The 27709-nt window shown below is 49.5% G+C and overlaps 1 protein-coding gene across 4 annotated transcripts in view; it reads right to left on the bottom strand.

Moving 5' to 3' along the window:
• LOC144125615 (uncharacterized) overlaps positions 1 to 27280 on the bottom strand; it is a 272073-nt gene extending 244793 nt beyond the window's left edge. For 2 of the 4 annotated variants that reach the window (XM_077659145.1, XM_077659149.1), the window contains exon 1: positions 27143 to 27280. The gene's annotated coding sequence lies outside the window, so the exon portion shown is untranslated. Of the gene's footprint in view, positions 1 to 8504; positions 8639 to 27142 lie in introns of those variants that run through there. The other 2 variants (XM_077659146.1, XM_077659147.1) reach the window with 2 other exon arrangements.
• Positions 27281 to 27709: the final 429 nt, after the last annotated feature.

Here is a 27709-nt window from a genome sequence, read left to right as displayed (position 1 = left end):
TTTCGTGCGCCGTTTATTGCGCATGTAAATCTGTTTACTTTAAGCGAACATAACTGAATTCAGCAACACGCTTGTTCTAATATATCATACGGTGTGCACATATCCAAGCAGTCATACACCTGCCGCAGATTCGTTCCACCTGTGCAGAGGATACGCTCCAATTTTTTTCTATTATTGTGTCGTCACAGGAATGGGACAGGCGAAAGGATTAAGTTAGACAGCCAGTAACAATTGATCATGACTTTTTCTTCTATATTTTTTTTAATCGGTGCACCGTCCCAGACACAGTGTAAAGGTTTCTGGGGCACCCGTATTCTAAACACGCAAGCCACGGCCTGCGTTCGGCACCTCTGGGTCAGCGACGTGTCCTCGGCCCCCCCATTTTCGGCCCTTCGTTCCCTTCCAAGGACGGATGCAGTTGCCGAGATCGGGTGCTGCTCATCGGCGAAGGAAATCCCGAGCCTTGCCTACTCGGGCGGAGGCCCCTCGCACCCCACGCAACCCGGCTGCGTGGGTTCCTGGCACGGTGATATATGCGAGGAAGCAGGAAGGAAAAAAAAAGAGTGCAGTCGGGCGGACGAAGGAAAAGCCGCAGCCGGCCGCGGAAACGGCGCGCAGCGCTATAGTATACATCCTGCTAATACCGTGCAGTGCTGCCAAAGCTGTAGAGCTGGACTCGGCTTATCAGGAGGGGCGGGGCGGTTGGTTCGTAAACACGGGGCTATTGGCAAGTCAATTCGTGATTTGTCGGCGGTTATGCGCTGACCAGTCACGACAGCGAGGACACCGCGGTTTACCCCGGAAGCCGTCGTTACTTTAAATCTTCATTAATGACCGTCATCTACGCTGCACGGTTATTATGGCGCGACACTTTTCCGCACAGGGGAGAGAAAGAGACGTTCGAGACGATTCCAGACGATTCACCCGTGCCTGCGCTACCCTTTCCCCTCCTCCTCGCGTATAACGTTCGCTCCAGTCGGCTGGCTGGCCGTTGACAGACGGACGCCTTGGCCTCGCATACATACGTTATGCGAGCGCGCGCGGTGCTATTCGAGGCGTAATTGGGGGGGCTCGGGCTTTGCCCCTGAAACGTATATATACTCTCCGACTCGCTCGTATAAGTAAGCCAGTGTGTCCTCAACTGTAATGGCGGCCAAGACGGAACGAACTGCGAAAGACAAGTAATTTCCTAGAGCTCTGTGTGCTATCGCTTGTGTCTTGTGGCATCCGGTCGCCAGGAAATGGCTCTGCCGGGTGCGGTATCTGTCGTTTGCTTTCACGCAGCTGAAATCGGATCGTTGATGTCTTTATTAGGGAAGACGTTTTCTCTTGTCCATGCGCAGCAAGCTTGTGCGAGGTTAAAGACGAAAGCTGGAATTCACAGAAATATATTTGATCGTTCGTGCGCAGTGTTCCTGTAGAGGAAGCCAACGAAACGTGACGTTAAATTTGGCGCTACTGGCCATTTAATAAGTGAGCAGTACTCGCCAGGGGCGACCAGCCTAGAAAATGACGACTGTAACAGACGTTTTAAAACGGCGGAGATTCTCTTAAGCCGCCATTATCGCAGTACGCGAAATTTTCGTATCGTAAGAGAAGGTAAATTACCCGCCGCTGTGGCTCAGTGGTTAGGGCGCTCGACTACTGATCCGGAGTTCCCGGGTTCGAACCCGACCGCGGCGGCTGCGTTTTTATGGAGGAAAAACGCTAAGGCGCCCGTGTGCTGTGCGATGTCAGTGCACGTTAAAGATTCCCACGTGGCCGAAATTATTCCGCAGCCCTCCACTACGGCACATCTTTCTTCCTTTCTTCTTTCACTCCTTCCTTTATCCCTTCCCTTACGGCGCGGTTCAGGTGTCCAACGATATATGAGACTGATACTGCGCCATTTCCTTTCCCCCTAAAAACCAATTAAAAAAAAGAGAAGGTAAAACCAAAATGCATACATAAATTGCACTTTTAAGAAGCGGCAGCTGCTTCCTGCTTAAGTCAGAGTTGAAAATGGTTATAGTGGTATTAAGAAGGGCAAACTAGCCGAATGGTATATTTGTGCGTGTTCGTCACAGCTCTTGTTAGGTTCAACTTAAGGTTGGCTCGTAACTACGGTTCATTACTGACTGGCGTACGACAAATCGATAGTCATAAGCATGCCACACAACGTTCCACAAATTGCTTCAATTTTTTTTTTCTAGTCACTCGCTCCATCACAGAGGTTTCTCTGCGTTCGCCTAGCTCATCCGAACTAATCGATGCACCCTCCACCCCCTGAAGCTCCACCCACCAGATGGCCACGCAACGGCGGAACGATAAAGAGACGGCGAAATAAGAAGCAAGTACGCAATCGGAATGCGATCGTAAAAGCGAAATGTACTATAGTAGGACACAATTCAAGAAAAAAGCGGCCTTTTCCCGTCTAAGGACCCCCTTCCAGCCAAAAGCGTCGGCCAATCCTCATGAACCTGTTAGCGGGACTAGCACCACAATGTAGGGAGTGGCGTAACAATGTAATCGGGGGCTATCTCCTTCCACCTTCAACTCCAGCCTGTAGTGCCTGGCTAAAGCCTCTTATGTGAATACAGCAGTTTACCCACCGCGCTCAGCACGCAGCGGCTGTTGAGCTTCTGACCAAGGCGGCGGTCAGGCCTGTAGCGCAGCGGAGAAGACTAAAATCTCTGGCTCCGGACAGGCCGGTACTGGAAACAGCATGCCAACGTTTAACGGTATAGAGCCTTATCGAGTGAGGCTAGTCTACCAGCGCTGTTCGAGGAAGTAGCTGGCATTAAATGGGGTGTCATAGGGCTGCGTGAGGTTAGGTGGGCAGATGAGCCAGTGCTAAATGGTGGTAGTGCACTATATTATAGTGAAATTTCGGACAGGCTGGAGCTAGGCGTGGGATTCCTCATCAAACAGCATATAGCTAGCTACACAGTGGAATTCTAAAGGGTGTTTTGTATTTATCTGTCCCTACTTTAAAGAATTCTGCGCAATCTGCTAGCCTAGTTGGTCCCAACTATAAGACCACAGGGTCGCTTGTGTTAGTTTGCGTTATTCGGTAAATATTTTAACGTCAGAACTTGCCCGGATTGCCTAGAATTGGTGAAAAACTTCAGTCGTCTGCACGCAGAATTTTTGTCGAGGAGAGCGCACTAGGTGGATGGATCATCATCATCATCATTTATTGATCCCTTAAGGACCCTTCACAGGGTATTACATAAGGGTAATACATACAGGGTATTACATTGTCACGTGTCTACGAGAATCGGCCGACGCCATTGGCAGGAAGAGGTCCTTTGACGCGGAAAAGCCGCTTTTTTCTTGAATTGTATCCGATAATAGAGAACCGATACTGCTAATGCAGATTTGTTGCATCATATCGCATGATGGCGTGCGACTTTTTATTATTATTATTATTATTATTATTATTATTATTATTATTATTATTACTACTACTACTACTACTACTACTGCTACTACTACTACTACTACTACTACTACTACTACTACTACTACAGAAGCAAAGAGGCGGGGAGGGAGCAAGAAGGGCTGAACTTAATCTGCAACGAAGCCAACCTGCAGGAAGAAAAAGACTGACAGCAAGCCAGCAGACTCGCAGCGCTCGTGCAAGTATCACCACACCTCCACCCCTTCCAGTGAAAGAGGCGCAGATAACGCGCGCATCCTTTGCACCCGAGATAGCAGCGGCTGCCACTCCTCGACTCCAGCGCGGTGCCCCGGTACGGCAACCACGCTCAGCTATCGCGCGTCTCTGGAGAGCAAGCAGAGAAGAGGCATTTCCTGCGGAACGTGCCACGATAACGGAGCTGAGGGAAGAACGCGCGCCTCTGCTTCATTTGCATCCGGCCCTGTGGCGCCGTTTCACAGTCTACAGGCGGAGCCATTGCAACTGCGCGCAGTGTGAGATAGCCACATATGGAAGGTGTAGAAACTCCACTCGATAGCACCGTACGTGCATTGCAAGGAAGGTTTCCTCAGGGTTCAGTGTGTTGCACATGACGGTCTTCTTTACTTTTTCAATGAAATAATAAATGTTTTATCTCTCTCTCTCTCTCTCTCTCTCTCTCTCTCTCTCTCTCTCTCTCTCTCTCTCTCTCTCTCTCTCTCTTTACTTTTGCTGTAGATATGTCTCCCACGTTACAACCTGCCTTTGGCGGGTTGTGCACGTTCAAGCAAATCGTGACAAACTGAACGTGACTATTACTTTCCGTGCACACTCACATATAGTAATTCAACGAGCGGCAGGCTGTCCGCCTACATTCTGCTAGTTCTCCGAGGTGTACCTCCGATGCACGCTGGTGCATATAGCTACAATGCGTTTAATCCACACGAAGGTGCCAAAAGTGAAAACATTGTCACGAACGTCAAGAGTTAGTAGCTACGGAACGTTGTTGCGAATGCTACGGTAAATATGTTTGACCGAGAGTCGGCATACGATTAATTTCGTCATGTTAAAAAAAGGGGCAAACTTACGCTTCAGCAAAAATGCTGCACAGCCTAAATGGTCGAGCCGAACACTGTACAGAAGCAAGAGGGCATGCAGCAGTTCATAGTCGATTTCGCGTGCGACCGCAACAGCACCATAGCAGTGCAATAGGTGGTGTTATCCTGCTCCAAGCATTCTAGGCACTTTAAAGAACGATAGGAACAGATAGCGGTACAAGGACTGTGAGATCAGAAATGAAAGAGCCTGCCACCGTCCGGTGACAACAGTCTTCGTTGCTGTCTGCAGACTCAAGAATCGGCTGCTCTTTAAAAGTGCTGCACATGCGTGCAACCCTTACTATCTTGCACCACGCAACCCTCGACTTGGCCGCTTTACACTCACAAGGCCCACAAACCGTTGCGCCACAAGGACTGCCGTTGCTTGTCTGTGGTGTAAACAACTTGCACAGCTTGATAACACGTGTACCAGGGAAAAGCTGAAGACGGCAAAGGGTTGGAGATTTGTTTTTTTTTTTGTTTTTAAGCCGGGGCCCTCGTGAAGTCTGGGGTGGTCGATAAAAGTGCGCCGCCGAATTAAGGAGTTCAATGCCACGAGGCCGGACACATTATCCTCATCCGGCTCATGTGAACGGCAGGAAACAAAACTCTGAAGGGAAGGGGGTGGAGAGTCACCTCACGTCCTGTGTACCGGCCGCTCAGGGGCGTGTTTATCGAACGTCTCTGTGTCGCACTTCGAAGCCCTCCGGAGGCGTCCTGGCTGTTTCTCGGGCAGGTCCCGCGTGTATGGTAACAAGCGGGATGTCTGAGGCGCGGTGCCGCGTTGACGCATGCGTCTACTGAGTGCCGGCGCGTGGGAAAAGAAATGGGCGCGCCACACACAAAGTTTTCTCCACCCCACGTCTTCCATCCGACACGCCGCTGTTATCGTGTTTCAACATGGCTGCGTCAAGCCGGCCGTTGAACCCGACTTCTAAACGGAGACCTCGCATCATGTTATATAGTACAAGTGGCTAACGCGAGGTGGCGGCACGTGATTATTTTTGTCACTATGCCTACAGCTTCAGAGCTAAGCTGGTCTAACGTAGCGATTTAGAGCACCCCTGTTCAGAGGGTTACTTGTGCGCAGGCCTCTAAATGAGATGTGGTGGTAGAGGTCATTGACTCTACATGAGGAGTTATCAGTGAGTGAGTGCCTCGTAGATTACGAAACCAGGAACTAAAGCCCATTGAATGATGCGGAGCTCATGTCGTCTTGGCCTTCCGCAGCGAGAAGCTGTTATAGAATGGTTTTCCGAATGCACGACCGCGCATTCCGAGCACCACGTGTCAGCTTCTCCCGGAATTATTCGTGTCAAGCCGCTATTTTTTTTTTTTTGTTCGGAGGAACTGTTCCTTTCACTTTTTAAGACGATTGTCATGTACAATCCACTGTAATTCGGTAATGGCAAGCACTAGGGAAATTATATCTTGCAGGTAGAAGGATTGGAGCTTTGCTCGAATGCTACTGATTACTTGATACATTTGAATCACTGCACTGTAGCCGGATTTATTGCCTGACACGACTGCACATTCGCAAAGCCCTTGAGGTTTTTCGTTACACCACTTTTTCGCACTCTCAGTGAACTCGTAGTCATCTCAAACCTGTTTGCCACGCATGTGTCTGCAGTTGTCCAAACAGATAGAAATCCGATGTCGCTTCATGAATGAATTACTTCACGGAAGCATTATGGACAGTCCCAAAAGAATATTCGCAGATCATCGCGCGCATTGTTCCTTCTTGATTTGCATCACCTCCCTCGTGAAGAGCCGTGAAAACCAGCAAGCACAAATTTTTCTCCATCCCGTTCGTTCGATTAGCATTAAGACTGATCCTTCTGTCGCACTATAATGTGTTCCACGGTCTGTATCGTAGTCATTTTGAATGAGTTCTTGAATAACGGCTCATTGTCATCAGTTGCGGCGCTTGACGGTCTACGTGGACGTGGCGGGGCCTGGATACTGCAACGATCACGCTGAAACATCCGATGCCATCGAAACATATTACTTAAATTCATTGTGTTGTCCCATAGACAGACAACAGCTTACAGCGAAGTGATGTTGCTGAGCTATCAACGGACTTGTAGAGGAGTTCGATCACAGCACGTTGGCATTGTGGGCTGTAACGTTGATCATCTACAGTGGTTTACGTGGAACAACTAGAAACAAAAATTAGGCAACGCTTAGGGTGTCAAGGGCATATATGCTTCTATGCATAAATTTAATTTCCCCAGCGCGTACACCATGACCAAGCTACAGCGGATTGTGCGTTGCTTTTTGGCCGACCCCTGTATATTATACAACTTTTCTGTTTCGTTCATACGAGTATACTATAGTCGAAATACGCGTGCAAGCGACTCCCGTGAATCGCGCTCTGTTCTTGACGAAATAAAAACTTTTATTTTGTCTTTTTTGCCATTTTCCTTGCAACCATATGATTAGAAAAAAAAAAACAGCCACCAGTGTGTCTGGTTGATCTTTTACAACAATACTCAGCCTCATTAAATAACCCGTATATCGTTTCTTCGGAATTAGGTTCTCTCATGCGGCGGTGAACGTTTAGGTCCACTTTTTTTTTTGCTTTATCTAAGATATGATGTAAATGCAAGCGATGAACAATTTCAAAGTGAAAACAGTGATACGACGCCGTTAGTAAACGCAGCCTCAAGCCATGAGTCGAGCCCATCTACTTGGAACTTTCACGACCTTCCATTTGGAGACCATCGCATGCTTTTTTTCTGCGCCGTTGTAAATTAGCCTGGTCTATTATTCTTCGGCTTTGAAGGTGCATGCATGCAAGTAAATACATAATTGAATTCGACATCCACGTGCGGTCAGTTCAATGTCGAAGACACCGCACACAACACCCCGTAGTTTACGGTGTAGTACAGCAACACGAAGAGATGGACAGAAAAGCGAACACTGCATGCGCGGAATATTAGGAGACGAATATGAACTGTAATGCCCGGAAAACTCGTACAGTGTTGTTAAGCAGCTCGCGAGGAACTTTACTGTGTTGTCAATATCGTGGACTGATGCCAGGGTTAGATTTTCCCTGACGTGTGTGTATATATATATACTTATGAAGGGAGCCAACAGTCACCGAAACCAGGGTGTGTAAGGGAATATTTTTTTCTTTTAATTTTTTTTAATGTGTAGTGCTAATCAGTGGGATAATAATACTTACATTGATCTATCGCCTAAAGAAGATTACTTATAAAGCAGAGAAAAAACAACCATTCCGCCGGTAGGAACCGAACCCACGACCTCCAGCGGCATCGTTGTTTTTTCTGCTGCTTTATAAGTAATCTTCTTTAGGCGATAGATTAATGTAAGTATTATTATCCCACTGATTAGCACTACACATTAAAAAAATTAAAAGAAAAAAATTCCCCTACGCACCTTGGTTTCGGTGACTGTTGGCTCCCTTCATAAGTTTGTCAAAACGAGTCCCTCATTTCCTTTACGTTGTCTGATATATATATATATATATATATATATATATATATATATATATATATATATATATATATATATATACGCCGAAGTGTTATTCTCTCATTGATTGGCACTACAAATTACAAAAAAAACATATATATGCCAAGGAGAGAGAGAAAACGCGCGCACTTTATCCTAGTATACAGGAAGTGCACACGCAAGCTCGCGGGTTTAACAAGCGATGTGCCCGTCAAAATACAACATTCAAGTTTTTCTGAAGCAGAATTTTCTTGACTTCTAGTTCGAAGGCAGCAGCTCAAAGCTGTGCGCGGCCAATGCAAAACACGTGCAGGCAGCTGTGATCTTGTGTCCATTTGTGAAGGACTATACCTAAAAGCCTGTCGTCACCGCGGAAACACTTCCAAAACTAACGGACTGCTAAAAACAATATAAAGTACAAAAAAAAACTGCGTTGAGCGTATACAGGAGTCTCTCATCGTACCCACAACTTTGTTTTGGAAAAATAATACGCGCGCCGACAGCATGCTTAAAAGTGATAACGCATTTACCAGCGCAAGTTCCACTCACCAGCGGAGAGCCTCCTTCTGTCGGGGTTTCTCGCGGCGCGCGCACCGAAACACAGATGCAAGCGCGGCTGACGCTTGTCGCGAACCCTTATCTCTCGTCGACCACGAGGTCCCGCTGCCGCCGCCGTCAGCGCGCCGATAGCGCGCCATGACGTCGACCACGAAGCGCAAGACAGGCAGCAGACTAGTCTGTCGCGGGCCCCGCGCCGCGCGACCGGCGAGCGGTGACCGGAGGGGGAGACGCTTTCCGGCGCCACCGCGCCACGCAACTCCATAGGCGCGCGCGCTGCATCATCGTCCATACCTCCCGCACGCGCCCGCGGCAGCATCGAGCGCTTCTCTAAGCTCAGTTGACTACGTGAAAGAACGAGGCAGCTACGGAAGCGAAAAAAAAATATCTCGCTACTATATCCTCGTTAGACTAGGGCGGCAGCGCGATTTGGCAGCGTTCATCCAAGTACATTTCCTAAGGGTCAGTGTTCCTTAGGTTCCACCTAGAGATTTTGCAGCTCTTCCTCTTGCAGTTCTTCCTCTTGCGAATGCTCTTCCATGCCCTCTGCAACACGATTCGGCGACTTCAGAAATGTTTGCATTGTTTGTAAACGTATGCCAGATGAATGCTTTGTTAAATCCACGCATGAGGATGACGAGTATTTAAATTAAAATTGCTGGTAATCTGGTAATGAGCCGCGAAAAACTTGGTAGCTGTTTGCCCACAGGGCGTAGGAAGCTGTAGGAAAGCTACTTAGAGCGCCCCTGTTTTTACACACTACTTCAAAAGCTGACTACGTGGAAGCACAGTGAGTACTCTTTAACCGTGAATGACATTTAGGCTGCAGGAGTTAGGAGCTTTTTGAAAATTGCGCAAAAGACAAATGTACATTAAAATGTATACGCGGAGTCTCACGAGGATATCCGGTCGTTTTTACAAGAAAGGCCATCTAGCTTGACGAATCTTTTGATTAAGGTTATGAGGCCCAATATTTGGGTGTGACAGTATGAGGCGATCTGAATAATTGTCACCTCTGAAATTTTCAGTGCTCTCAGCTGTGCGGAAGGTACGTTATGCAATGAATACTTTCATGAATGAAGTTCTCTATACGTCTCGAGCGCGGAAAATTGTTTTCGTCTTAGTCTTGACACCGGATCTCCTTTTGTAGTGTCATTCAATTCTGGTTTGTATAACACGCGCTTTGTTACCGCACATCGTTTTTTGTTAATTTGGGTTAGCATGTGTAAATATTCTGTCTCGATGGTTCTCCAGGCGTGCACGGGAAAATGTAGCAGGGATCCCTACACCCCCGTCCTCGGTATTCCTCTATGGAGACTGCACAAGCAGGTTCGATGTACTGCAAGCAAACGTATCATACTTGTACTTCGTCCTTCAGTGCTGAGTATTTTATTTATCTTCTACCCGCTGCGGTAGTTCAGTGGTGAGAGCCTTCGGCTGCTGAGCCCGAGGGCGCGGGCTCAATCCCGGCCGCGACGGGCAATGCTAGAGGCCCGTGAAGAATGCGACGTCAGCGCACGTTGAGGAGCCCCAGGTGGTCGACGATAATCTGGCGACGTCCACTGCGGCGTTCCTTATGACCCACGTGTCGCTTTGTGACATCAATTTCCATAAACCAGCCGCCACGGTGGCTGAGCGGTTATGACGCTCGGCTGCTGGCCCGAAAGACGCGGGTTCGATCCCGGCCGCGGCGGTCGAATTTCGATGGAGGCGAAATTCTAGAGGCCCGTGTGTTGTGCGATGTCAGTGCACGTTAAAGAACCCCAGGTGGTCGAAATTTCCGGAGCCCTTCACTACGGCGTCTCTCATAGCCTGAGTCGCTTTGGGACGTTAAACCCCCATAAACCAACCAATTCCCATAAACCATACTTTTTTTTTCTTTTTTCGAGATGCGCTGCTAAACATACGCTACGCTCTTCTCGTGCAAGCGTGAACTCGTGTAAGGGAGAGCATGACCGAGGTAAAGAAAGATATAAATACGTACAAAACACGGGGAATAAGAACGAGACTATCACACTGATGGGTGGATCGCCAATGACAGGAATTGACGCAAAATAAGCTTTGTGCCGATTAAAAACGAAAGGCAGAAACGAACGATGACAGCTCGCTGCGTGTAACAAGATCCGCCCGCCACCAATCAAAAGGGAGGGCCCATGGAGACGCGTACGAGCCAGACAAAAACACAAAGGGCGGAAACAGCGACAACTGATGCGCTCTGGCTGAAACTGCGTCACGAGAGACAAGACACAGAAGGCGGCGTAGCTACATAGAGGCAGAAAGGAACCGGGCAACAGGCGCTCCGATGACAGAGTATCTGGAAGCGACGTAGCCTTGCGGGATGATATGCGAGTGTAGGCGAGCTGCTACCCCTACCCAGCACCGTGCGGGCAGGCTGGAACCTGCCGCGCGTAAAGAACGACTGCAAGATGAGGCATCCGTCGCGAGAGACCGGGACGAAAGCCACTGTATAGACACCCGACGACAGGCCGCTGTGGTCCATAGGACGATGACGGGGTGTGAGGTATGTGTATTGCGCATCCGGTCGCTCACATGGACTCCTCCCTGCGCATCTGTGGTTTCTCGCGCAAAGAAGTTGGAGGCACTCGTCGTTACCGACTCCTCCAGGCTGCTAGCAGGAGAGCGCGCCTCTGCAGCCGTCTATAAATACTTCCTCGCATAGTGCACACGGCGGCGTTAAAAGTCGGTCCTGCGCGTGCAGGACTCCCGAGCCTCATGGGCTTGGGCCTCGGGGTAATTGCGAGAAAAACGGCCGACAAAGAAGCGAAAGGCGGGCAGCGAGCAAGCTCGTTTTAGGTAACGAACTTCTTTCATCACGCTCACCCAGCGGATCGAGTTCGGTGGGGAGCGCAGAACAAAAAAAAAACAAAAAAAACAAAAGCAGTAAAGAAAAAGCGAGGAAAGAACCGCGATATTCAGAAAGCGCGGCAAAGCCGTGATGAAAGAAAGGATGGCTAGATTGGGTGACAGGCGAGAGAGCAGCTCGGCAGTTTTTTCCTCCCCATATATCCTATGTATTCGTGCACGCAGGAGAAGACGGCTCTTCAGCCATGCACGCAATGAGCAGTGAGGTAAATAGGCGACGGAGGGAGAGGGACGTGAGGGGGGGGGGGCATCTTACAAAGGAATGGCGTAAACGCTTCTTCCTTTTTTTTTCTTTCTTTTCGCGCCGGAATTTCGTACTCCGGAAATAAAACTTCGCCACGCGAGAAGCGCGACGGAGGATCTCGAAGTATGGAAACCACGTGTGAGGTGCCCCGGAAAGATGCATAAGAGGCGGCGCGGAAAAGGACGGACGGAGCCTGAGGAGTTTCTTTTCGGACTGGGCCGCTTCCTTCCTCGTCACGCGAGGCCCGCTCGTGGCCACTTTTACATCACGCGCATTGAAAGGAATGACGACGCCGCCGCCTCAAAAGTGCCGCCTTCGCCTCCTGCTTGTAATGGGATAACGAGACCGACGACGTCGATTACTGCGGACTTCTAGAATGTAGGGCATGCCGATTAAAATGGTATTATAGAGGCCATCCTTCCTTACATCGCGTCAGCGCTGCGTTGGTTGCTGAAAGGGGGATATTCATTTCAACACTTTCTTGTTCTTCGTTTAGGATACTTTAAATGTAATTAAAATTTTGAAAGCGCGTGCCGTTGCACTTCGACGATTTCCAGCGTTTCTGAGGGATTGAGACTTTTGAAAGATGGCATGGCTGATCTTATATCCGCCGTAACAGTAATAAACTTAAGCGGCTGGAGACGACTGGGCGCATAAAATATAGTTTAGAGGTTACGCAAGTCTGTAGGCGGCCTTTAATGCCTCAGAGACAATCATGTATTCTTTAGCAGTCGGCGTGACCGGCCTGTCTTTATGCAACGGCTTGAAACACGCTCAGCTAAAAAGAATAAGCCGTGTCACCGTCTTTCCCGGACACCCACGAGTGCCAAGAATTATTGTCAAGATCTTTACTTGTTATAAAAAAAACCACAATTCCCTTTCACGCGCCTCAAGAACGGAACCTTTGATGCAGCCTCCTACGCGGCTGCCTTCTTTCAGTTCCGCCTTCGTTTCGTCTTGTTTCTGAAGCAAGAAAAAAAAATCCAGACATCATCTACGGCGGATCCTCTGCAGACACCATCGGTGTTCCGTAAGTGCACATTTCGCCAGCCAATAAATAGTACGAGTCAGGCCACCGCAGAGCAACAGTTCTGAGACCCCACGAACATCGCATCATCAATTATTCGGCGCGATATTCGTCGACGAATCACACTGGCCCCAAAACGTCTTCCATCGCATGCATCCTAGCGATTTACATCGTCGCGCCCTCGTCTGTGTACCAGTGGCCGCTTGATAAGTGCGTTCACGCGTTCGGGAGGCGATGAGAGGCGCATCGTCGTGACTCTTCGCCCGGTGGTCGTTTCGCGGTCTGAGTGCAACGCGAAGCGCCCCGACCGCTCGGCTCTTCGAGAACACCATGAATGCAGAGTCTGTGCGCGCACCACGTTGGAGACGCCTGCGCTTCGTCGCGCCTAATTAGCCCCTCGGCTCACAAGGTCAGCCCTTCAATTACGTTACACGCCGTGGCTCGGGGGGTCGAGCTAGGAAAAGCTCTGGTGAGGGCACGTAGCGTACGAGACACCCCCTGTATACATAAGCGCGGCGGCGAGCTCGCGACCGACCTTCAACGCGATGCACAAATGACGTCTTCTCTCCTGGTATGATTTTTTTAACGCCTTCTCGTCTCTCGCCCCGTTTCTGGCGCGCCCTCATCGCTCACGGCTTGCGAAACGTGACGCTGACAGGCTCCACAGTGTGTGCTGCACGTAGATAGGAAAACAAAGGTGGCGGGCGCGCTCAGATTTAAGGGAGAAATGCGCGCGAGCCTTGCGACGGATCAAAAGGCGACGATTGACGCCGTGCAGTTCTGTGCTTGTAGTCGTAAGGAAATCTCGATCTCTATGGTTTCTGAGGTGTACCTTTCCTTATAGTACACTATTAGCCCGGATTAAGTGGCGTGTTTATCGGAGTTTGATCGCCAACGCGTTCACAACATATTAAGACGATCGATCACCACATGCTTCCGTGTCCGTGAAATGAATGAATGAATGAATGAATGAATGAATGAATGAATGAATGAATGAATGAATGAACTTTCCCATTCAAACAAAGCTTAAGAGTTCCAAATATGCATCCGGAGCCCTGTTGAGCAAACATACTATTTAATAAAAAGGGTTGCTCTCAGTCAAGGCCCAGGAATGTGCGAATGTACCACAATATAATGTTTAGAAAGAAATGTATCACGATAGCAGCTTGAGAACGCCGAGCTGATGCGGCAACGAAAAAAATTCACCGAGGCATAGAGCTGACGTTTCCTAACACACTGCAACTCATGACCAGTATCAGGGCGAGGCAAAAGAATCACTACACTGATTTTGGCCCATGCAAACACAACCACGTGCATGCATATATATATATATATATATATATATATATATATATATATATATATATATATATATATATATATATATATATATATATATATTACGCAGCCAGAAATTCTGGGCAAGGTCACAGGCACACGGTAACAACTGCAAAAAAAAAAGAAGGAAACAAACTGTCGAAAGCGCGGACGGAAAAGGCAGAAAACCAACAAACTGGTGCCCGCAGCAGATTCCGAATAATCTGCAATTCCCCGCACCCGCTCCATTGAGCGCCGCTCGCGCGGTAGCCTCGTTGAAGGCAGCAAAGTGGACCACCCTCGACCAGAGCGGGGGCACAGCGAGCATCAGAAAGAGCGCACGCAACGGCAGCCGCAGTCTCCACAATGGACTCGTTCTGCGGTCCGACCAAGCGCGGCCGACATAACGGAAGGCTGCTTCCTGCAACGTCGGGACTGGGCGCTCGAGGAGCCCGGCCAGAGCGCGCGCGTGTGTGTACGACAACACAGGCGAGGCGAGGCCGCCTCCGAGGGAGCCACTCACAATGACAGGCATTGTCCTTGCCCCCGCCGAGGGCACTCACGCTCTCGAAGGCGTCGCTCGGAGATGATGGCAGTGGGCCGATCAATGACGGGGGGGTCACCAAACGTCTTCTTCCGCAGCTCGGAACGAGAGCCGAATGTGCCGGGCATTGAGTCGGCCGGAAATGCTCCTTTTCTCGCCTTTTGACCGGCGATCGAGGTTTTGGAAGTTTCTGAAAGGCTCTGTCATATCTGGGCGTGTATCAGCCCGACAGGAGGCCTTGCGACTGAAAACAGCTTGAATTGGTGTTCGATGAGGGCTTTATGAGGGCGCCATAGTTATATATAGTATCCGGAACGCGTCACCCACTGCACCCAGTTCCTATATAGTTTCATGAAATAACAGCTTTGGAAAAGGTACTTGCTCGAACGGCGCGCGAGCCTATTCTTGGAAGTTAAAAAAAAATGAAAAAGCGGCAATAGTTGACTGTTGGGAGCTTCAGGAGGCGGACGATGCGTGGCGCTCTTGTGAAAACCCGTTTTGAGAGTGCAAATAAAACCCATATCTGCCAGACATCGCCGCGCCGGTGCCTGAAATCACGGCCTCTCCACAGACACCGACGTTACTCATACAGAACGTTATCTTCCTATCTCTGTGCCTTTTCGCTTACGGCTGCTTTGAAGCACGCCTTTTTTTTTTGCTGTTTAGAAGCTTTCCCTCTTCTGCAGGCACAGTTATCGCTCTGCACTGAACTACAGCGGTAGGCAATGTGCAGAGTGGGTGACGCACATAACGATCAGCCTACCGTGAGTGAGTGAGCTGCGTCTTCCACACGGTTCATCTTGTTTGCTCAAGATGCGTTTCTCAACAAGCCCTTCTCTTCAAATCTACGCAGAGACCGGCAATGGTGGCATTTTGTTTTCATTGACAAAACACATACAGTCGTGAGTCACGATAAACCACCGAGAATGGTGGACGAAAGCGCGGTTTAACCAACCATCTCGCGACAGTCAGCGACCGCAGCGTCTCCAGTGCGAGCCAGCAGATATATGCCACGACCGCACAACGCCAGACTCGTAAATGAGAAATTCCGCAAGTCTGTGCACTGTGCCGCGTAAGGTTTCTCTAAGCAGACAACACTTTGGATGAAATGGTATATTGAAGCAACAACATTTGAGTTCTCCACAGGCATTGCAGTCTAATAGGAGGGAAAGATGTAACATACACAGCGCTATAAAATCGCGCACTATGAGAATTAAAATTCATGTACTTCTTCGAGATTCCCCGTGGAACAGCCCTGAGTAGATATCACATCTCTTTACAACTCACGTTTTTGTGCGGGCGACGCCTGGATGCGTAGCTTATCGTATTCGTACATAGGGAAAGGGGAACTTTAAGCAATCGTACAAGTAAATCGGTTCCTGGCAAACAAGAAAGTACCTTGAGTTCTAAATTTGCGGAACGAGGAGTACGGAAAAGTTTGCGCAGCCGTTTTCACGACAACGCCGGCAAAAATGCAGTGCTAGAACGAAAGCGGAGATGTAAGAGCGAAGAGCCCGAAAACCGGACTGGCGTTCCTGGATGATTTGTAAATAGTTCCCGTACATTACAATTGCACGTTTTCGCTGTAATAGATGCCACGAAAGAGGGAAAGAAGAGTGTGTTGGGAGCATGGTAAAAGTTTTTTTTTCTCTCTCTCTCATCTGAATGGCAATCTCCTGCGGGCGCTTAGCTCTCTGTTTATATTCCTAGCCCCTTTTGCTTTTGGTTATTTATTTTTCCTAAAAAAAACAAACAAGTACATTTCCTTCCATTTCTCAGTACTGTAAAAATAATTCACGTCTGACTACCTGTGTACTTCTCAAAGTGAATGTGGTATTCAGCGACACCTCGGTTCCAAAGTCATGCGAAAATTGTGGGCTGCGAGGTTGGTCGCTGTGTTTGGTTTGATTGGTAAATACAGTTTAAATTCTCCATACGTCTTCTTACAAAACAAACATTTTCTCCATTTTCTTCCTTTCATCTTTCTATCTCTCCCGCTCTATTTCCCCCTCTGCTCAAAGCGCACATTTTTGTAGTTCCCATCAGAACGTAGTAAGAGCCGTTGCTGCCTTGTACATCCCGTTGAAATGCTTTCAATCGTGCGTACCATCCAGCCATTTCTTTCTTTTTGCATTTTGCGTGGGATGATCTCGCAAAACGCAAGTGTATTATACAACGTCCCACCCACCTCACGTACGCTGCGTGAAATTCACTAGGGTAGTTAGACATGGCACCGAACGCGAGGGCCTTTTCTTCTTCTGACTGCGCTGGACTAAAAGAAGTATAAGCGAAATAGATGGCGCCACGTTGTACTTCCCTCCAAGCGCATGCTTGCTTGGCGTCATCGCCAAGAAAAGGTCACGATGCGGAGGTACACGCACGCGAGTCCCTGAGAGCATGGGCAGAACGGTGAAAAACAGGAAACGCGCTCAAGTTTCGCCGAAAAGCGGTAATTTTTGTCAGCGCAAACTTTGCACGCCCACACACACACACTCACGGGCGGAGGCAGCGAAACCCGCAGCGTGGGAATTCGCACACGCCCCTCACTGCGCGAGGAAGATTTCCGGAAAACGCGCGGAGAAATAAGTGACTCGAGCGCACAATACAAGCAACCCTTCTTGCCAACCGGCCGCTGCACGTTGAGAGAAACTTCGCTTTCCCATGTTTTCGTTTTTTCATTGTCAGCACTTCAAGAGGGCGCGACTGCGAGAAACGAAAGAAAGAAAGAAAGAAAGAAAGAAAGAAAGAAAGAAAGAAAGAAAGAAAGAAAGAAAGAAAGAAAGCGAAACTATAGACCTCTTGTCGTCTCGAGTTGAATGTGAGGGGCATTTAAGATCACTGTCACCTCCACCGGTCTCGGCCGTTGGTCAGGCCGTGAAAGCGGTTTCCTGGCTATTTCAGCGTAATGTACAACGCCGTCTCCCTGCTCTGAACAAAGACGGGAAAAGGTGGTGGGAGAGAGCTATGTGAGGGGGAAGGAGGAGAAAAAAGAACGGTGGTAAATCCAGGCGCTTCTATCAAGAGGTGACGTAAGAAGCGGGCCTCGTGAGTGTTGGTGGCGGCGGCGGCAGACACTTAGGCGGTGCTCGCGCTTCAGCGGCTGCCGCGGCAGTGCACATGATCTATGGCAGGTTCGCTGGAAGTGTGCTGGAAAGGCGGCGGAAAAAAGGTTCCTCAGAACACGCGCGCGCTTTTTTACCTTCCCCCCTCCTCCTCCTTCCACGAGGTTTCCCCGTGACGAAGGAGAAGAAGCCGCGGGAGCGTCGTCGACGGCGACGCGAAAGGGTCGCTGACCCGCGGCGAAAAAGAAACACTTCTTCCGCCTGGCTGTCTCGGCGTCTCGCGGGACCGTTGCTTTTTCTCGCGTCAAAGAGCCGAACGAACCGCGCGCGGATTCCGCAAATGAGCAGAAGCCGCTCGCGCCGAAAAGAGGAAGCGCGGAGACTCCGGAATAGGTTCGTTCGCAGAGGCGCGTGGGAGGCGACGTTTCGTCGCGAGAGGAGACAGGTACAGGGAAGAAGCTCACGGGCTGTCTCAACACAGGAGGCGATCAGTATGCGCCAAACAAGCACTGTAGTCTAAATAAAGCAATGCACGAGTCTTCAATCTTCGATCCCTTGGGAAAAAGAACTCTGAACAGACTTTCGTTTCAAATAACAATCGAGCTACCTGCTATATCAACAAAGGAGCATGGTTATGCATGTGAGTTCCTTGTTAGTGCAGCTAGTGCTTGTGGCTGTGTGTGCCGGTGCCAGTGTGTTCGCTGCGGGGTCTGCAGTTTTCCTTTGTTATTCTGGTCGCGTAATCTGAGGCGCATTGTTACCGCTCTGAAAGCGCCCGTGAGCGAATTCCCAGTGCCTGCTTTGCATAATCGCTTGCATAAGCGAAAATGGGAATCCGAAAACAAAAAGGAAGTAGTGTTTGGAGCCTGGGCGCATATGTGCCTCCAAGCAAGCTCGTGGGGCCGGCAGCGACGTTTCGGATTCAACGCGTGTTTCCTGCATCTAACCGACGGAGCGCTGCATTGCTAGATTTTTTTTTCATGCTTCTGAAGCAAGATGGGTTACGAAACACTCCAGTGAGTGAGGGCTTCCGCATTAGAACAACAAATTTGGGTAGGGTTTTTAGCGCGCGTCGAAATCTTCGTAGGCAGGTACCTTGCTTTTCGCCTCCATCGAAATTCGGCCTCTGTGGTGCGATTCAAAGCAGCAACCTTGAGCTCAGCGAGTGAATGCTGCAGCCACTGAGCCGCCGCGACAGGTGAATATCCTAATTGAACAACTGAATTTCGCTATCCTTTCTTTATTTCGTATATGCGTGGCCATGCCTGTAAACGCAGCTTAGCACAGTCAATGTATGTCATCGACTTATCTCACTTGTTGGCGCTCCACCACGCTGTCGTCATCGAAGATTTCAGCGCTGATGAAAGCTCTGAACTCATTTTGTTTAATCGAGCATTAAAAAAGTAACCTTGACGCTCGTTATGCATTCCATGTCAAGGCCACGGTAGTAGATATCAGCACTGCAACGGCTACATATCTTGAGAGCAGTATTATTCGGGCTGGACGTGGCGGTAAGGCGGGGTAGGAATGCAGTGTGGTGTTTTTGAGAGCCAAACCAGACCCGGTCGCTACAGTGACGTCATGAAATATGGATGCGAGACTGAAACAAGCTGGGAAGTGTGTCGCGTGCGCGCTCGAATGCGTGCATTCTGGAGCGAAAGGGCTGCGGTATTTGTCAAGCTGCCGCTTTCGTGCAGTTTTTGCTTGCGGCCTCCTGCATCTCTTTTCATGAGAAATAAATTATAATTTTTATTGATGTTGTTGTTATATGTCGAGCAATACAGGCGCACTTGAATTTCTCCCCGACAAGGGTGACAACACGTCAGCTGCAGGGGCATCTAATCTACTGTGAAATCGTGGAACGATGATCTTTCTTAACGGTAACAAGTGCGCGGCAGACTAATGTGGAAAATTCTGTATCCGGTAATAACGCGCTTTCAGTGCATGCCTCCATCAACGCCAATTAACTAACTATCCATCCACTCATCTGCCCACACTTGCGCTGCTGCTTTGTCGCCCACGACCCAAAAGCATGTGCCCATGGAGAGCATAGAGGAGAACGAGCAGTAATGTCCCCTGATCTGACAGTTGCAGCGAAACGGACGTGCGAGCCATTTACAATGAGCAGGAACAGAAGAAGACAGTGACTCAATGGACAACGCCACGCCCGGCACCTCCTTCTTCTCCGCGCCTCATCCTGCGCCAGTCTCATTGGAGTCATTACATTGGAGAAATGCGAACTAATTCCCTTACAGGCCTGCGATCTTCGCAACCAACACATTCTCAACCACGAAGGCGGCCCCACCCTCCTGCCTGGTAGGTGGCGCCTACCCTTACAGCTATAAATACACATTAGTCCTACCCATACCCCTCATATTTTTTTCAGTCCATGTCCCTCATTACTGGGGGATCTATGTCGCTCCCATCTGGTTCAGCATGGATTGCCACCACCAATGCTGCCTCCTACTCTTGCTGCGCATAAACCATCGGTAGTCTCCATGGATGCCCACGCCAGTTTTGACCATTTATTCGACGCATATCACATCGCTCTTGCTGCCTGTGTATAGTAAGTTAGTGAAGTTCGCATACAGGGTTGTCCACAATGAAAACCGTAATTCAAAGGTGATCAGTACTCTTATAGGGCGGAGTGGAAAGTGATCTCTGGCAAATTGGTCCACCACAGAAATGACGCGGCGCAACGCCAAGTGCTTGTTTGCCTCCTCCGGTCATCAAAGCGACGATCACACTATGCAACGTGCCCTACCTTTCATCTTCTCCAGCTGCTAACATATACAGGACAGCTGAATCACCATATGGATATAGCGCTATGCCTTCCACATGTTCTGTCGTGCTGTAAAAACGTTTTCCAAGGACAGCGCAAAGCTGCAATGTTAATCGCACATCTCACAAGCCTGCCGCATGCCTACATGAGTGTGAACGCTGCAATTATGTGTAAACGAATCCGGCAACAGCAGGACGTCGTGACTGTTTACTTCGCGTGCTTACACCAGCCAGATACGCATTGTCGTTCGTCGCGATATTATCCGTAGATTTGCTGCATTCGTGAGATAATAAACCCGGATGATTTGGTAATCCTGAGCGGAGAGGACGAAGGTTATACTATATGAGGAAGAACGTTCGCTTTATATTACGCCAGCGTTTGTGCGACCTGCTTTTACTACAGACAAACGCGCGCTTTTGTACGCGGGATCCGCGTTGGGCACTCACTAGCTTTAGTGCCAGTTTCGCGACTATAGTAAGGAGTCAAAAAGCACAGCACGCAAATGAAAGAGATCGTCTACAAAGTACAGGTGACAGAGACCTACGCTTCGTTCTTACAATCGGGGAAGTTCTTCATGAAGTGGCCACTCCCGCGTGAACGCCCGCAGAACGTGTTCCCTTCGTTACACGAAAAACAGTACGGTAAAAAAAAAAAAACATTTCTGCAAAGAGCAACAACCTCAGTGAGCGGCAGCTCATCAGTGCTACCGAGAATCGGGCTGACCAGAAACGCCGGCTTTGGCGCCTTTACACGTGCGGCCATCGTCGCAACGGACGCTTTAGAGAAGGCAATAACCCCGTTTCTTTGAACGCGGCGGCGTGCCCTGTCAGTGCAGTCTCGTGTCTTCACTCTGGCGTAGAAATGGAAGTCGGCGACACTGACTGGGCCGTCCCGCGAATCGGGACTTCCCGCCAACATTCGACGCCCTGGTGGACCCCCTCTGAGCTTCGAGAGAGGGAGGGAGACAGCGGAAAACGAGCGGGGCAAAAACAAAGCATAACAACGAGAGAAGCAAAACTGAGTCGGTCGACGCGGGAGGTGTAGTCTGCTGGCGCCGAACGGCGCAGACGACGCGGATCGGGCGCAGTCTCGTGACGTCACCTGCCGCCGCGTCTACGCTCGCATGTCATGTGGTCCTCGCCGCCCCGCTATCATCGGGCGTGTGCCTGCAGCCAGCACTGGTGCCAAAGCGGAAAGGGAAAGGGCGTCTAGGCCTATTTCTGAGTGTGATCTTTTTTGCCCGGGTTGCAACAGCGCGGCGTGGAAGCGAAAAAAAAATGAAAAACGAGAAAAAAAGTGAAGACGGAGAAAATCTGGGCGAGAAAAACAAGCACAAAACTCGATTAAAGGATCCGCCCAAAAAGGCGGGAGGAGCTTCCCCCTAGCACTTGGAAGTCTGCCCAACTTTTTCGTGCACGGCTCGGAACGGAGCTCTTCAGGAAGAAAATAATGGGGCGATATCCGGAGGCCAAATCTAGATGGTGGGATATGGCATGATGGCTGTGGGGCCGCCTGGCGATAAAGAACAACCAAAATGGCAAGGAAGAACTGTCCCACTGCGTCCACAGACATTTTTCAACGGCCCAAATGGGCTATACAGCTGGAAAATCTAGGGGGACGCTTAAGAGCAGACGCGATAGCGCTTCTTCCTGCTTTTTTTTTTCTCTTTCTGTTCCTCTTATTTCTCATTTCTCAGCGATTAGCGATCCACAATCACATTCCGATCGTGGTCATCGATTGCAATCACAGTTACCGATCACATTACCGATTACCAATCATTACCTAGGTTACAGTGAACGACATACTACACTACTACATACTCATACACACAATTTGTTTCAGTGCAATGAAGCGCCATAACACCGCCTTTTCAGCCCGCACAATTTCTGAAGCTTAATTAGCACGCACGCGATACCTAGGCATTCAGGGTTACCACCCCAGCCGACCACCACACACCGGCTTGCACATGTGCAATAAAAAATACCATATTTATATTTGTTGTTTCTGAAGCTACTATAACTCCGGCGGACACCCCAAACACACGTTACTGAGTCATACAGCGGTCCTGGGTTCGAACTTTAGTGCCGGCTAATTTATTTATTCACTTGAAAATTCTGGGATTTCTTACGACTCGCACAAGACGACGGCCGGCGCCGGTTTTTTTTTTTAATTGGTTTTTTGGGGGAAAGGAAATGGCGCAGTATCTGTCTCATATATCGTTGGACACCTGAACCGCGCCGTAAGGGAAGGGTAAAGGAGGGAGTGAAAGAAGAAAGGAAGAGAGAGGTGCCGTAGTGGAGGGCTCCGGAATAATTTCGACCACCTGGGGATCTTTAACGTGCACTGACATCGCACAGCACACGGGCGCCTTAGCGTTTTTCCTCCATAAAAACGCAGCCGCCGCGGTCGGGTTCGAACCCGGGAACTCCGGATTAGGGCGCTCGACTAACAGCAGAACGAGCTTCTTATGCGCTATCACGTGAAGTGAAAATATATGAAAGGCTTGGTGCCATCGGTAGACAATAAAATACTAGGATAAAGCTTAGGTCGAGAAAAGCGCGTAAAGTCGAGCGGTTGATGGACGTTCCCGAACCGCCACATCCGTCAAAACTCGACTAGAAAACCTCTAAATGTCACGCATTTGTAATCGGAGACTTTTAAGTTTCACCTCACGACGCGGCGAACTTATACTACGAATACAAAATACATCGTGGTTAAAAGGAAACAGTCCAGTCGGATTCTATCAACCTAATAACCAAGAAAGCCAAAGCAGTGTGTGGCCAAGATTGGCGCGCTGGTTTGTTTGCAGCATCAACACTCTGACATCATCTGCAAGACCCTATCGATAGCACTAACAGCAAGAATACGGACCACCCATGAGTGTTCAGATGCGACGTACAGCCTTTGCCAAAAGTAACCAGGCTGCATGGTTTGCTTCTCATTCGAATAGCAGAGCCCTTACGGCTTCCGTGACGATCAAAAAGTTCTCGGAAGGTGAGGACAAGGGTTCTCCTTACCATTCAGATATTTAGAGCTCGAGGGCTGGCATAATAGCTACAATATACGACTGAGAAGCAAACCGTCCAGACTGGTTACTTTTGACAAAAACTGTACAATGTTCTTCAGAACGCCAGGACCAAAGTCGCTCCTATTATCTCTACCACGGTGTGCATGTAGTCTCGGTGTGTTTGACGACTGGTTTGACGTTGCGCACAAAGCGAGCGCTTTGAGGAGAGACAGCCGGCCAGCTTGCTTTGGCACTACCTCCCGATTGCAGCTTTTTCTAGCCTCGCAGGGGAACAAAAAAATAAACGCCTGTGCATCGGACTGCAATCCCGAAGCCAGCGCCACGCGCGGCGTGCAGACGGGAAGAAGCACATCGCGCCGTCCTCGGCCAATTCCGAACAAAGAAAAAAAAATGACGGAAAGCCGCACGCGAGCTCCAAACAAGCTCCTAAAAACCACCCCAGGGCGAACGCACTGGATCTGGGACGATGCGCTTTCCTAACGCTCCACCAAAAAGAAATTGACATGCAAACAAGGAAGACCGGTAAGGTACAGTTCGTGACTGCGTTGTGCTTGAATTGCGGATGGACCCCATCGCCATCTTCCTATATTATTATTTTTTTCCCTCCCCTAATGGTGCCAGCAGACCGGTATATCAAAAGGAAGCGCTCGGCGCGAATTTCGACACCAAACGGGCCCATTTAAAGACCGCGCAAAGTGGGTTGCGGGCCAGAGTAAATAAAGACCTCTATATACCGCGTCCAGTCACATCCTATTTACTCCGCGCCAAAACGGGCAGAACCAATTCGCGGGACGACACGGCGCAGTTCACATTCGTTTTTAAAACAGCGCGCTATGATATGTGGTATGATAAACAGGCAGTCCACGTGTGTCATATATGCTGTCTGTATGCATGTATGTACGGTTCACGGCGAGCATGGTTCGGATCACGCGCTACGCTGTACACACACGCACACTGCTTGGCTGGCATGGAACAGCTGTATACGGACGGTGATCAAGCGGGTCGCAATCAAGGGGTCATGGTCGGCGTGAGATCCCAATCTAATTTCAGCGGGCGGTCCGCTTGCTTTGTGCGTCTCAAGCGGCACAATGGCTGTATGCTCAGCTCCGTGTCGAGTGGACTAACCAGCGTGTGACTGGTGCGTGGCGAACGCTGTTGGCAGCTCATTACACGCGAATAACAATTGCGTACTGTTTAGGGGAGCCGAGCGATGAAGACGTGTACAAGCATTGCGCGTACGTACGTTATCGGAGTATATCACGCCCGCGATTGTGACCTGCGCATGATCGCCTTGGATGCGTGAACCGTCTTCCCATGCAGCGTTGTCCTTGAAGAGTTGGCCGAGTAGAAAACACCCCCACATTGAGGTTCGGGAAGGCACGGTGCGGGTTATCTGAATCGTGCAGCTGGCTCTATAGATGAGGTTGTCACTAAGGGAACGCCAAGAAAATAAATGGTGTCCAGTTGTGCATAGTTCTTCAGCGTCGCGTCTGACCTCACGGATGATGAGTAAATGTGCAGTTCGTCTTGAAAACGCAAGAGTGGTAGTGGATCGACATGCCAAGTGCTCACGTTGCAGGTTCGCTTTTTCAATATGATGTGGCAAAGAAAGCGGTACATCTGGTCGCGTCATTATCATACGCTTATGAGCCTAGCACGAATAAAATGGCAATGTGCTCATTTCTCAAGGAATGGATATCTAAAGCTTGCTTATGGTTTGCTTTCGATGTGGAAATGTTTCACGAGCATAAGACCCTCCCTAATGCGGTGGTGGAACTCTCACTGCTCAAAAGTCACTGGAATAATGTCTTGTTGCTTTGAACCTTTTTTCTACCAGGCGTTGTGACGACTTTACATCACCTGCTGTATTCAGCAACGAAACCACAAGCGAAGACAATGGCTGGGGCTGCTTAACAGAGCGAAAAGAAATTTATGTTATATTTTACAATGTGCAATGGTGGACACCCTTCCCAGCAGCGCCCCTACAGGGGTTCCTGGTAGTAATGGATATTGAACTTTTAATTTGTTGGGAGATTTTACAGCGCTTCTCTGCATCCCTGCCAGCCCGTTTCTAAGAGCACTGTTTTGTACAGAATGAGAGCCAAAACGTACTACTGCAGGACGGCCTTCTCAGATTTCCCTTTAGCGAAGTTTTCAAACCAGCAGCTTACGGAACGTCGTGTAAAACTGCACGATGTTTACTTTATTTGAATCATGATGCCGTCATGTGTGTTATGAATTAATGTTGATTGTCGATTTCGCTGCTGCTTGGTATATAGAGGCTGCGGCTCAGTCAAGCTGTCTGTGACAGCTTTTTCTGTAGCTTCCCTGTCTAAATTTGATGGCAGAAATATTAAAAATTATTATTATTATTATTGGCCATCCGTAGGTAAGTTTCGTTACCCATACACGAAGACATTGCACTCGGCATCAGCTCAACTGGTCTTAAATGCACTGATTTCATAGGAAACGCATATATAGCAGAGGGAGGCATTCATGCAGCATCGTGTAATGGCAGCGGGAAATGACACAAACACACAGTGTCACCTTGGGCTAAATGACGAGCAAGCATCAAACGTGCTGGTCGCCGCTACGGTCGGAGACAACGCGCCCAACCACGTGACAGCACAAATGCCCACTAGACGTCAGCTGCTCGTTGCGTTTGACAGAGCAAAATTTGCATGTTTCGCAACAAAGGCTTTTGCGAAACGGTGCCGGCGATTCTGACTGACAGCGTCAGCGGCGGGTCCTCATTCTGCCTTCTTATCAGGCGTCAGTACTTGACCTGCTCTGAACGATACTGATTAGCGCGAAACACTGCAGACTGGGCGCGGGATGCTCCAGGTGCAGACCACGGTTCCTGGGGAGTGAGAGCTCCTTGACGAGATAAAGCGAAGGCCCCGAAGAAATTCCGCTCCTCAAGTGGCCATTTCCTCCGCGCTCGGAAGCATGCTGTTTTCGCGCTTGCGGTGGCCACCGCGCAATAAGGCACTTTCAGTATTCGTTGAAACAGGTTGTCGATACAGGGAAACATCAGCGGTAGAGTAGGCAACTCGGCGTCCGCAGTTTATAAAGACCGCTCAAGTAAATCGTCGCGCGCACACTATTATTCAGCAGCGTAAAAGGTTCCCCGCTTTGACAGGTTAATAGTCTCGCGATCTCACTCCACGCTCGACTTGCATGATGCCTGCTGTAGCGTTTCATCTTTCTTACAAGTTACTTTTTCGCCTCTCTTCTTCTTGTTGTGTTAAATAATAATTCGCCAAACTATAACAGAATAAAAAATTCGTGATTGATCCATTTTCAGTAAGGGAAAACTCTTTCCAAACATTACGCCGAAAACGAAGAGTTCCACCGCTCTGCAAATGGTACCCTCCAAAAAAAAAAAAAAAACTACTTTTACATGTTCAGGAATGAAACCTTGGGGTCAGATATATCGTTTTAGAGAAGGGCCACAGCAGCTAAGTTTTTTTCTACTCATTTTCAGCATTAGCCCAACCCATTGGCAGTGAGTTCTCCGCATCTCGCTTCTCACGCACTTCAAGAATCCTGCTTTAAGCGGGTGAGATCCCAGCCGAATGAAATCATCACGAGAACATCCGCGCTTCGGTGCAGTGCCAATTTCCCGCTCTGTTTTGGGAGACTACCGCGCCCACGTGCTTGCTGGTCTGGGCACGCGGCCGGCGGCCGGTACCAGCGGCAACGCAATGAAAACTCACTCACAGCGAGGCGAGAGATCAGGCGCCCGTAGCGGACGGAACCCGTAGCGGCTGCGTTGAGGTGTAAGTCCAATCCGGGGCGGCACTACAGTCAGAGGCACAAGGAATAGCAACCCGCGCTGTCCGGAGGCGCGGCACAAACTTAGCGGTACTCGAAGCAAGCGCAGACATTGAACGGCTCAGGTGCACCCTCTCTCCACCCGCCGTCTCGCAAACGGCGACAGCGCGAAACATCGCACGGGACGCTAGCGCCGTCTGGTGCTTCGTTTGCGCGGCCAGTTTGGCGACGAGTGGTTTCAGATGCGTTTCGGAATAAACGAACGCGAAGAGACGAAAGGCGGTGCGCCATCTGGTGATTGAATCGCGCACTTCGACTACGTATTGCTACTGTTTTTGCCACGGATGGCGCTCCGGAAGGCGCTCCGAAAGGTGCAGTAAAGTTGGTTCTTTGATCTGCCTTGCGCTCGTAGTGGGGCCGTTCATCTGGAGGGGAGCCAGAGAGATATTTCGGCGGTCGTGTTTGCTCAATACTCTGGCACTGTGCAACGAGTACCATATCATTTTCGTCACA

Source organism: Amblyomma americanum, chromosome 3 (assembly GCF_052857255.1).
Source record: "Amblyomma americanum isolate KBUSLIRL-KWMA chromosome 3, ASM5285725v1, whole genome shotgun sequence".
NCBI classification, from domain to species: Eukaryota; Metazoa; Arthropoda; class Arachnida; order Ixodida; family Ixodidae; genus Amblyomma; species Amblyomma americanum.
This window is presented reverse-complemented; position numbering and strand designations above follow the sequence as displayed.